The 12496-nt window shown below is 35.8% G+C and overlaps 1 protein-coding gene across 3 annotated transcripts in view; it reads left to right on the top strand.

The window, feature by feature from the left end:
* Window positions 1-150: 150 nt before the first annotated feature.
* The window catches only part of BRINP3 (BMP/retinoic acid inducible neural specific 3), a 390160-nt gene continuing 377814 nt past the window's right edge, over window positions 151-12496 (top strand). The window contains exon 1 of one of the 3 annotated variants that reach the window (XM_073884043.1): window positions 151-1213. The gene's annotated coding sequence lies outside the window, so the exon portion shown is untranslated. Of the gene's footprint in view, window positions 1214-2578; window positions 2946-3586; window positions 4323-12496 lie in introns of those variants that run through there. The other 2 variants (XM_073884044.1, XM_025892239.2) reach the window with 2 other exon arrangements.

Raw genomic sequence — 12496 nt, 5'->3', positions numbered from 1 at the left:
TTGGAGAAGGGATGGGACCCTGGAGAGGAAGAGAGAGAAGGAATAAAGCTAATCTTACCCGATCGATCAGGCGATCGTGTGTGCCGTATCGGGATACGATAATGGCAAGAGCATGCATTCTGCAGCAAAGCCATTTCTAACATACCTCCCTCGGTAACTCTGCAGGAATCAGAGGGGACGCGAGAGCCTCACAGCCTGTCACTCGCTCCCCCAGGAACGGTCCTCAGAACCTCCAAAGCTCTAGCTTCTAAAACAAGGCATTCGGAGCTGAGGTTGCGGATGAAAGTGAATTGCCTTGAGTCGCGAGCTGCAGAATTCTCCGAGAAAACAGGACCTGGGAGGGCTCCTCCTGCCGCCGCTGCAGCTTGTAACCACGGTTCCGGGCCCCCTTGCCTAAGCCTCCGGCACAGCGCCCCCGAAAGCGCCAGGCGACTCGGCCTCATCCGCATCTTCAGCCCTTAGATTTTCCCCCCAATGCAAATCGCTGATGATTTGGTCATCCTAAAGTGACCATAGTGGTTTATTTGGGAGGGTTGGTTGTGTTGGGCTTCCTTACTACGCCTCCCTCAGTTGCTACGAGTGAGAGAGTTCAAGGGAAATCCTAGTGAAATACACTGATGGAATACTATTAATCCTAATAATAATGTTCCCAACGCAGGTAACTCTTAAAGAACTGAGAGTGGGAAGATCAGATCAGGATTTCCGAAGCAGTGCCCTCTGGAATTCTCATTGGATCCTTCCCAGAAGCCTAAAACATTCTTGCTGCTGTAGCTACAAGGATGACTACAGCCTTGCTCACTAGTACTCTCTTTATCTCTTGTCTTCAACACATCCTTTTACTTCTCTCTGCAGATTTATCTGTATTTCACCTCCTGTTCTCTGGGGTTATACAGCTTCTATTTTCCCCCACTGTATGGGCATGTACAGTCAGTAAATTTTCACTTTGTCTGCCTAAGGATCATTACAAATAAGTCCCCCCTATGCCCCAAAATAAAAGGCACCTCTTTCACATTTTCTTTCTTTTCCTTGAGGGTTCATGGCTTTCTGTGTAACTCGTTTTTAGTTGGTTTCATGCCACCAGGAACTGCTGATTTTTTCAAAGTTCCACCACCCTGCAGCTCATCAGTACCTTGATTTGGAAGATCATGGAATATCTGTTTGAATCCTGGATATATTTTTCTCATAGTCATCTTGCTTCCTGAAATGTCCTCTGGTAAGTTATTCTCCTTATATTTTATCAGAAACTTATTTCTATTGTTATTTTTAATAGGCTTTGTTTATTTCAACAATATCTCATTTTTAAAGATATTTTTGTTACTTTCAGAACTCAAAGATCTATGTGACTGTTCATTAATTAGTATATTAGTTGCAATTGTGCTACTAAGATATAGCCCAATTAATGAATTATCTCATCACCTTTTACATTATTTATTTTTGTCCTCATTTATATTACAGGTTATAGGAAACATTAACCATCCCTCCCCCCTCACATTAATGCTTCTTGGCACACATTCTTGTGCCATTTGAAAGGTCAGATTTTATATGTTTATCTAAGATAAGCTTAAAAGAAATCTGACAATTTCAGGGTCTGAGAAAGTTCACTAGTCTCTGATCTTCAGAAGGTTGTTCAGGTCAGCATTTGTTCATTGCAATTAAAAGACTGAAGGAGGACTTTCGTAAAGTGTATTTTTATGGGTTTAGCAGGACACTAAGCACTAAAAGCCACTCTATGGTAAGAAGAGTGGGAGTTTTAAGTGCACCATTTTTTTCTTACAATATCCCAAATCACACAAGAACACGTTATTTTAGGCATTGTATGTCAATATTTAGTACATTTCTGATTTTGTGAATTTAGCTGGTGAACAGCTAATTGGACACAGAGTGCTCATTTCAGAGGAAGAGAGCTATCGGAAGAAAGCACTGATTATCTTGGTTCTAATAAATTAAGAATCAGGGACAGACTTTATATAAAAAAATTTAGTTGCCTCACTCATCACACTTGTTCAACCCCCAGACTCAATTTTTAATAAGTATGTTAAAACGTCAGTGTTTTTTGCTTTTATGAGTATTTTTTGTGGGCTTACCTGACAGTTATGATGATCACTCCCCCTTTAAGTATAGGTATGTTGAGTAACATTTAAATCTTAGCTTTTACTTCACATATTGACAAGGACATGGTATTAATTAAATGTCAAGCCTGCATGTATTGCAATCTCTAACGCATACTAAGGTTTTAGGATTTTCTCTGTGACAACCCCCCTTGCCCAGCCCCCATCAGAACAAGTTCCTGGTTTCTACATTTCTCTTTATTGGGATGGTTGGAGGTGAGAACCTATTGTTTAAGCTTTTCTTCCTTTCTTTCTTTCCTTATGTCTTTTCTTCCTTCATTTTCCTTTTTTTTTTCTTTTCTCTCTCTCTCTTTTAAATTTCTCAGAAAGAACTATCTCTGTCGTCATTGATGGCTGACGCGACGACCTAAGTAGTGCTTTTTTAAATTCAAAAGCCCTTTTAGCTTCCAGACATAAAAGTACTCCAGCTGCAGCGTCACCCCATCCCCCAGTCTCAGGATTCAAGGGCTTTCCCCCCTTAGCTCCCACACCAGCCCCCCAGAACAGGGCTGAGACTGTGGTCCGCACCACCTGGCGCCCCTCACCCGTCACTAGTTTCTACCTGGGCTCCTTCCTAGTCTGGTCGTCCTGCCGGACAAGTGCCATCAGCCGCGGCGACTCTAGTTGAAGAAACGAGGGCTTAGCGTAATTCACCAATTCAAATACCCTCTTTGGAGGACGGCTGCTATTGCGCAGGGGTGGAAGGAGGAGGGTACAAGAAAAAAAGAAAAGACCCAAAACCCAAAAACAAAACCAAAAACCGCAACTTTCAGTGCAGTCAGATCTTTTCTTCTTAACCTCGTCTACAACAGTAAAGCCCAGACGTACGGGGTTTAGGTAAGTGCCCTTTGCTGTATTATAGCCTGAAACTCAGCTTGTGAGGGGGGACATTGACGTCTGAGAGGCTCTGCCGCCAAGGACGCTGTAACCAGAGGGCGATCAACAGGCGACCGTGCCTGGAGATTTCTCCGCAGCTCCCGGCAACGCCTAAGCCACCTGGGCGCCGGGAGCGCCGACCACGAGGTGCCCGGTTGCCGGGCTGGCCACAGGCTCGGTGCTGGGTGTGGGGAGGTGTGGGGAGGGCGGCGCGGGCAGGGAGTGTGTCCCGCACTCTGCGGGGCTAGCGCAGGCTCCGCACTCAGCCCCTGCGGCGCACTGTGCTCCGGGTGGGCATTTGCAGCCCCGGAGCGGGGGGCACGCCGGGGGGTTGCCTCGGTGCCTCACGCTCCATTTCCTCAGGCCAAACTTGAGCAAAACCTCTTTTCTGTCTGAGAGGACAGACTCGGGGGCTCTAGACTCCTATCAACGCCCTTTTGCATTTATTTATTTATTTATTTATTATTTATTATTTTTAATGAGCTATACCTAAAACTAATAAACGACGGCTTTTCAGCATGCCTGCTTTATAAACCCAGAATCGCCGTCTTCATCCCCCAGCTTAGTTGAGCTTACACTTGCTAAGTGACTTCTCTGGCTCTGTGTTAAAGTATTACTGACCACCATTCCCTCTGCCTTCACCAACTGGCAAGAATCTGGGGGGAGGTGGGGGAAAGAGAGTTGGATTTCAAATTGGAGCTGGAGCTTGGAAACTAAGGTTGAAGTTAAAGCAAACAGTGAGGTTGGGAACCGTTCGGCTTGTATCAGAAGCACTTTCAAGTTGGGCTTTTATTTTTCTGTTTCCCTTTTTCTGGAGGTGGGGTGGGAAGTAGGAGGATCTGGGACTGGGAGCGCTCCCCTCGGTGTCCACCCGAGAGGGGGTGGTGCTTCCTGGCCGCCGGTTACTGCTGGTTCTGCAGCCAAGCAGTGGCAGAGACTTGAAGTCTCTGATGGCTGTTCTCCTAGTGCCCAAGAGTTGAACCACAGAGTGTTTTACTCTGCACCAGGTCGAGAACGTGATCAGCCGGTCAGAGCAGGGACCTCCTTCTAATGGGAATCCGTTTGGGAAACGCTGGGGAGGCTCTACCTCCGAAGATAAGATGCCTATTTCGAGCTGTGTGAGATGCCAACCAGAGGCTTGAAAAGAGGAAGAGGTGACAGGGGTTGCAAAATAACCCTAGTATTGCTTACAAATATTCTAGTCAGTCAAATGTATGTAAGCCAAGAAGAAAGCAGCAAGGTATAAAACTGTCACAGCAGCTTCGAAGACAGATGATTCAGAATTTTGAGATTTTTTGCATGCTGTTTAGATTTGTTTGTCATCATGCAGTTAAGCAGGTAAGGACTGAATGTCTATATTTTATTGACAATCATATAACCTGTATTTGACCCATCCTATGATAATTTTTCCCTGTTTCAAGCGATGGGATACATGTATTTTCAGATGGTTCTGCTATGATTCATAACTTCTTAGTATTCACGTTGGTGAACCCTTTAAATTCATTTAAATGTTTAACCTGCATTCATTTAAATGCTTAACGATGTTACAAAAATCATAAACTGGATAGAGGTGAGAGGAAGAAATGGGGAGGGTACAGAGTTGGAGGAAGGGATGCATAACCCTAATGAAGTATGTAAAATAGTAGTTGCAGAAATGCCTTGAAATAGTGTTTCTTGTTAAGGTCACAGACCTTAATATAAAGACAATTGGAGAATTATAAAGGGCATCTTAACTATCAATTTAATTCTGACTACTTGAGAGAAACATTTAGTGGGTTATAGCCCTGTTATTTTCTCAATTTCAAAAAAAAATTCTTGGGGTGGGGGGTTGGTTGGGTTTTCAAACAAGATAAGAAAAGAGCTTTTCCTAAGGCTATGTTACATGTGACCCCAGTATAGAAATCTTTGGGCTTGGAAAGCCAGTTGGAAACTGAAAAAATAAATTTAGAAAATTATAGTAAATCTCCCACAAATAAAGCTTTTTTAAATTCCAAATTTTATAGATGTATAATATTAGCAGTCAATAGATTTCTTCTATTTAGATTTAACAAAAAATCTTAATTAAAATGACAACACATATTTTCAATGTGTGAAGTTTTGTTATTATTATTGATAATGTTTTGCTATGTTTTGCTTACATGTTGAAGGAGTCTGGAGTCCCCACATAATGAGGCAACAAATTAATAAAACACAATCCTAAAGCTATTCCATTTATTTCTAACACTTTCTCTTCTCTAAGAAATTGTATTCTTTAAGATTTTCTCTGGAAATATTTTTAGTACTTAACATTTATTGATGTGCATCCCTGATCAATAATTTTTCTGCTTGTAAGGCTCACTGATAACATCTTGAAAATATAAGAAAGATAATTGAAACTTTGGGTCATAAAATTGTGAAGTTGTAGTGCTTTTCTTAAAAGGGAGTTTGAGTCAAGAGGTAGCTTTTACTTCAGTTGAGAAAGTAATTTGTCAACGAGTTTCAATTCCTCAATTCTTTTGCATTTTTCCTTCTGGAGTTTTATTGTAGTGAACATGCTCAGTGTCTGTGTGTGTGTGTGTGTGTGTGTGTGTGTGTGTGTGAATGCCCACTTTTGGGTGGGTGGAGAAGATATTTATTTTAATATCTACATTGCTTTAATAATGTTTTCCAAGTGAAATAGAAACGATACATATGTGATTGATTTCATTTATCATTTAAACAGATAATTCTAGCCTCTCACAAAGTATTTTCCTAAACTCAACATTATAATGGATATGTAGATTTTTTTATAAAATACAGTACATCTTGATTTTCTTCGTGCAAAATGATTGATATATTACAGTTAAGTTAATCAAACCTAAGTAAGAAGAAACCTTGGGATTCTAAAAGAATGTGTGTGTTTGTGAGAGTGTGAGTGTACTATATATACATGCATATATAAAATTAATCTTACTATGAAATTGTGTGTTCTTTAATTAAAAATGGAATTTCTTTTCAGAACAATGCCTTTGTGTGTTTCTCTCTACAAGTGCAAAGAATTTAACTGGTAGGACTTCAAAACCTTGATACTTTGTTATCAACCAATGCCTCCGTTTCCTGTATTCCCTGTTATTTTGATTTTTTTTTCATATTATCTCTAAAATGAGCAGTTACTGACTAGAACAAGTACCTACAATTTTAATAATATAGAAAATTGGGTATTAGTTTGAAGTTCAGATACAAACAGGAATGCAACATCAATCTGTGGCATGTAGAATACAAATTTATATTTCATGAAAAAATATCACAAAGGTATTTGGATATTAGGATTATGACTTATGATTAATGAGGTAGGCTCCTAAGATTCTTAACATTTTTCTCTTTATCCCTAGTTGTGGGTTATCATGAAATGTAGAGTGAGATGGGTTTAGGGTTCTTTCCTCAATATCAGTTCTAGTTCTACCTCCTAAATATGATCTTAGTGAAATTTCTTGACCACTCTTCATTTATTTTGCTCAACTCTCAGATGGGGAAAATAATATCTACTTTATAGCGTTGTTATAGATAAATGACATAAGAGATGAGGATGCTTTAAATAGACAAACATGCAATGAAACAAAATGTATTTTGAAAAAGATACCATTTTCGTTTAATTTTTTTTGTCTTTTTGGATAAAGTTCTCTTTCCATGAAAAAGTAATGATGTTGACAACTTTTAAAAAAAATATTATTATCAAATATTCTTGGACTATGGAGTCATGATGTCTAATGAGTTTAAATAATATTTTCTGTTTGTTTTGATATTGTGTAGCTAAAAAACAAAAGAAAAGTTCAAGAATACATTCCTTGAGGCACATTAGTTCTTAATTACATTATATTTACCTTGCCTTTAATGCAGTTCTGGGACAATAGTCACATTTACAAAAATAGTTACTCTTGATTAACTTTTCAGTATTATTTAGTGAAAGGAAAGTTTGATTTCTTAGCAAATTTATATTATTAACCTGATGATTCTTGTCAGTTTAATTGAAACAAGATAAAAATATTCACACGTGGCAACTTCAAAAAAGGAAAAACTAAAAAAAGTCAGACTTTTTAAACATCATATATAAACTAATATTCAGTTTACCAGAATAAATTAGGAGACATCTGGCATTGTTGGTGTTTTAATTTAGCAACTACTTGGATATTTTCATTTAGATATTTAGGAATGTAATTCTGAGCAGTTTTTCCATTCACTGCTATATAGTTTTATGATTTTAATATTCACAATTCGTAAGTTCTAAAGGAAAACAAAAAAAATTGTGTTTGAATATTATTGATTGCTAATTGATTGTTAAAAGAAGGGGATAGTATAATAATGTTCATTCTAGTGTAGAAAAAAGGATTCTCTAAAGATGAAATTTTATAATGAACACTAATGATCTTTCTACTGAAAATATATCTGGAAGTTCTTCATTCTTTCTTTTTTTTTTTTTAAGTGATATCAAATAGCCACTCTAACCATTTTACACTGGTCATCAAATATCCTCATCAATAACATTTTAAAGCTTTCATTACTCTCATTTCAGGACATATTTGATGAGTTGCTAAGAATATTGGTATCCAATTACTCATATGTAAACTTATCCAGTTACAAAGTCTCTATAGATAATGATTTCATAAACTATGAATCCACTCTTCTATACTTAATATATGAAATAAAATATCCATGCATACAGTTCTGGGATATTTCTCAATTTTGTATTCAAAGTAACAAATCATAAATAACTAGTTGATGTTCTATAATTGAAATAAACTCAATTATGATTCTCTAACCAGTTTCTTTTCCCCTAAGATTGAAAGATAAAACTAATATATTTTAATGAGTTGACTGAATTCCTAGGTATTTTTTATGAAACAAATAGTTGTGTTGATTTTTAAAATATTTATTTTGAACCAAGAAAGTATAAATTCAGATGTGGAAAAATGACATGCATCATAAAAAATTAAGAAGTCTCATAGATTCTTACTCCTCCATATTCATTGTTATTTCTTAAACACCATGTATAATTTCTGACAATTTTTAATTAAATTTACAGTTAAAAATGGTGTTTGTCCTCAGTTTGACTTATTTTTATTTGTAATTAATATTTTAGGAGTGTTTATTTTAATGCCTAAACCCTAATTTATTCAGATGTAGATGCCTTTGAAATCACCCAAAGCATAACAAATTCCATTTAATAGCTAATAAAGAAACTACCATGTTATAGTTCGAGCAAATTAAATCTATAAAATACCCATTTATTGATTAAATTAATAAATATGTTAACATTACATTCAAATGTATTGTAGCTCTCTGCTATATAAGAATTATTGTTTCATAATGGTGTGTTTCATTTAAATTCCATTATGGAGTTATTGTGAAAGAATACTTGTAGATAGACTTATTCTTCCTGATTTCTGCGAATATCAGCCAGCCTCATCAGGATTGAGCTGTTTTTTATTAACTTTTCTGGTGTCTTGCATTTTGTTAATTTTAAAAGCTATATCTAGAATATTGCACTATTAAAAAACAGTCTTGCCTTGGGAAGAGCAGAACTGAGTAGGCATGCATTAGATTTTTGGTGTCAAATAGTGGCCAGAATATAAGCACACTACTACTTTATAGATTCATTAAACACTCATTCTCACAACTAGAAAACATTTTCTTTAAAACATACCAGATGATGTCCACAAATGCAAGGTAGTTTGGGAAAAAGTGATTAAATCTAACTAAAAAATAAATTTAAAAATTGAAGCATGGGTTCAATCAAGTATCATATTACAGAATCACATATGTTGTGTATAATGTGTTCTTTGTAATTTGTGATATCTTTGATAGACATATCCTTTTAAGATACAAGTTTTTCTTAACTGCTTTCAGATATGCAATTTAATGCTGTGTGCAGAAGCTTTTTCTGTTGTAGCTAAAGTAAATATAGAACAAAATTAATTCAATCAGGAAGTCCTGGTGTGGACAATACATTTAAGTGTCTTTCATGTCTTTAATTTGATAACATTTCTGATGGTTTGGAAAAATCAGCCCTCTAAATTACGTAGAGAGATGATAGAAGAGTATTTTTCAGAAGTAAACGCCTGTTAAATAATAAACACAGTTTAAATTTTAGAAGAAAATCATTAAAGGTTACATAAATATTGCAGCAAAGTTGTAAAAAGTGATCCCTTTAAGATAATTAACTCATGCTTTTCTCAACTTTTTCTTGTATAATACCAAAGATTAACATATAGACTAAGCATAGCTTACACAAAACATTTAAATTGAATGACTCAAGTTTACAGTAATCGCACTTTTTATTATTCATTCAGACCTGTCACTAATATACAAAGACAAAGTTGAGTAATTTTTATAATTATGGTAAGTAGTGTTTTGGAGATTATACTGTGGAATAATGTGGCAGACCAGAAGTTTCCAAAATAGAATAAAAAGGATCTGTCTATTACCAATCAACAACAGTAACAACTAGAAAGTATTTTTTTGTTTCTTTTTACTAATTTCACTCCAAATGGAGTTTTTAAACAACTTGTTAATTTTAATTCAAAAAAATTTCTTGAAAAAACATATATTATGGGATGTGTGTTTTCTGATTTGTAAGGTGTAGTCTTTTGTACTTATGAAGAGTTTAAACAATTACCCAAAAACAACATTTTCATTTTTACATTGTGAACTAAGAGAAGTGAATCCAATCTCCTCTGTGAATTGAAACTTAAAATTTATAGCTAAGGAAAAGGTACTTCTGAGCAATTTCTTAAGGGGCACGCCACATATCTTTCAAAATTAAATTTAAAACTTCTTTTTTGATAAAGTGCTTATTTTAAGGATCTTTCTCCCTTTTGAGTGGAGACATAGTTTATGGATTTATAAGCCTCTTTTCCCAGAACATACAGATTTTCCTAACATATCACTCCTTATTTGAGAACTTATAGATCAAGGACAAATTACTGACATTTTATTTTTTATTTTTTTTAATTATTTTTTTAGAGAGGGAGAGAGAGAGAGAATGCTAAGTAGACTCCCTGCTGAATGCGGAGCCTGTCACAGGGCTTGATCCCATGAACCTGAGATCATGACCTGAGCCAAAATCAAGAGTTGGGTGCTCAACAGACTGAGCCACCTAGGCACCCCTTGATGTTTTGAATGTATAGCTTTCTTTATATTTTGGCTAATTATGATTGAATGGTGACAAAACCATGGGGAAAAGTAACTTCGAGCATCCATGTTTCCTCTCAGAACTCTAGCAGGTTTTCATTTGTATCTGTCATCCATCCCTGAAAAGCAGATGTTTTACAATCATAAAGGATAGGCCAGAATGAATGGGAAAGATTACTCATGTCATTATTACCTTTTAAGCCTATCCTTGACAGCTGCAATTTAAGAAAATCAATTCTGTTTTAAAGAATCAGCACCTTCATATAAATGGCTGTGATTAACTATTAAAAATATTTATTTCTCATCAATAATATTGAGTCAGTAAGGTAAACAAGAATTTTATCTAGCTCCCTGCATGATTCTTTCATCACAAAAGTGACAAAAAACTTATTACCAAATTTCAGTTTCAGATAATTCCCATAACATTGATTCCTATGATTAATATTTAGAAGGTAATTTCTGACAAGTTCAGACAACATGATTTAAAAAACTATCACTAGTGTGTACGTGATATGCTGGGTATAGCTAATACTCAGTGGTGTCTATATGTTAGGCATAGTGATGTCCCATTTATGCTTTCTTATAATATCCTTCAAAAATCTGGCTTTTTTATATAAAAATTCTTTTCAAGAATATAAATTTTCATATAGATTTATTTTTCTTTTCTTTTTTTAAAAATATTTATTTATTTATTTTAAGGAGACAGAGACACAGAGAGCGAGAGCATGAGTGGGTTGAGGGGTGGAGGGAGAGGGAGAGGGAGAATCTTCAGCAGGCTCCGCACTCAGCACAGAGCCCAGTGTGATGCTCCATCCCAAGACTCCCAGATCATGACCTGAGCCAAAGTCAAGAGTCAGACTCCCAACTGACTGAGCCATCCAGGCACCCCTTACTTTGTTTTTCTTTTGAAATTTAGTATCTTAAGTTCTTTATAACTTTCTAAGTTTGAAGAAAATTTGAGCTATTTTAGAAGTTAAGGTAATATAGTGACAAGAATGGTCCTTGAGAATATCAGATGTTTTCAAAATTGCATGTTGGGGAAAAATAAAGCATATTTGTTAGAAAAGAGTTTAGACAAACTAGAATATATGACCAATATTAGGCAATACAGGGCTAGCTACCACATGAAAATATTGGCCGTCCCAGCATCTTTGGCAAATGGTTAAGATGTGCATTCTTCAGTTAGGAACATGGAGAGTTTTTTTTTTTTTTTTAAAGATTTTATTTATTTATTTATTTGAGAGAGAGAGAATGAGAGACAGAGAGCACGAGAGGGAAGAGGGTCAGAGGGAGAAGCAGACTCTCTGCTGAGCAGGAAGCCCGATGTGGGACTCGATCCCGGGACGCCAGGATCATGACCTGAGCCAAAGGCAGTCGCTTAACCAACTGAGCCACCCAGGCGCCCAACATGGAGAGTTCTGACATGCTTTCTTAGATAGTGGTTTAGAGGGCACTGGAGAACAGTAGATAAAAATTTAACTACTTGTTGCTGGATTGGTTTGCTTATTGTAGATCACCTCTTTTTGTTCTTAGTTTTGGTTCTTTTTAAAAAGTATTTATTGAATGTATGATCGGTGGTGTGCACTGGTGTAAACCTTGGGAATATAATAATGACAAGATAGAACAATTGTGCATAAGAGGCTTACAGTTTTCTTTGCTATTTGTAGTACATTTTGTTTTAATTAATCCACCAAGGCAAATTTAATGCTTGGCCACTCATTTTCACACATGTCCAATTTTGATATTACAAATATAATTCTCTTTGAGAGAAGAAGAAGGTTGTCATATTCCTCAGTATAGAGATAGGTCAATAAAGAATGCATCTTCTATCCCGATTTTTAGAGGATTATTATTAAAAAGAAATGTAGGAACAAGGACAGTTGTGCAAATAAAACCCGTACATTTCTCAAGAGTAATGACTTACTTGACATTTTATCATGATTTGTTTTTGTTTTGTTTTGTTTTGTTTTTAAATGTTAGTTTATTTTTAATGGAAACATTTCCAAGGGGCTATACCTTTTGTTTTTTAGTAACTAAAATTAACATCAACAACAAGAAAAGGATTAACATTAGAAGTATTTACTTTACAAATTTAATTTTCTTATTATTAGGGCCTTCTCTGTGCCCAATTATTTTGTTAGCGCTGTAGATCCATTAGTGAATAAAACAGATACAAATCCCTGCTTCATGTTGCTTGTACTGGAATTGCAGTGATTATTACATTGTTATAAGAATTATTGAATAATTATAAGAATTATCCTCTGAATTTAATATTTGTAACCAAGACTAGGCGGCAAGTTTAGGAGTCCACTGACAATATTTATAGCCATACACTCCTAGGTTAAAAACACTTAAACATTTTCATT

Source organism: Callorhinus ursinus, unplaced genomic scaffold, assembly GCF_003265705.2.
Source record: "Callorhinus ursinus isolate GAN/ISIS: 27379988/994484 unplaced genomic scaffold, GSC_fseal_2.0 scaffold54, whole genome shotgun sequence".
Taxonomy (NCBI): Eukaryota; Metazoa; Chordata; class Mammalia; order Carnivora; family Otariidae; genus Callorhinus; species Callorhinus ursinus.
The sequence above is the reverse complement of the archived record's forward strand: the minus strand, read 5'-3'. Positions and strand labels throughout refer to the sequence as shown.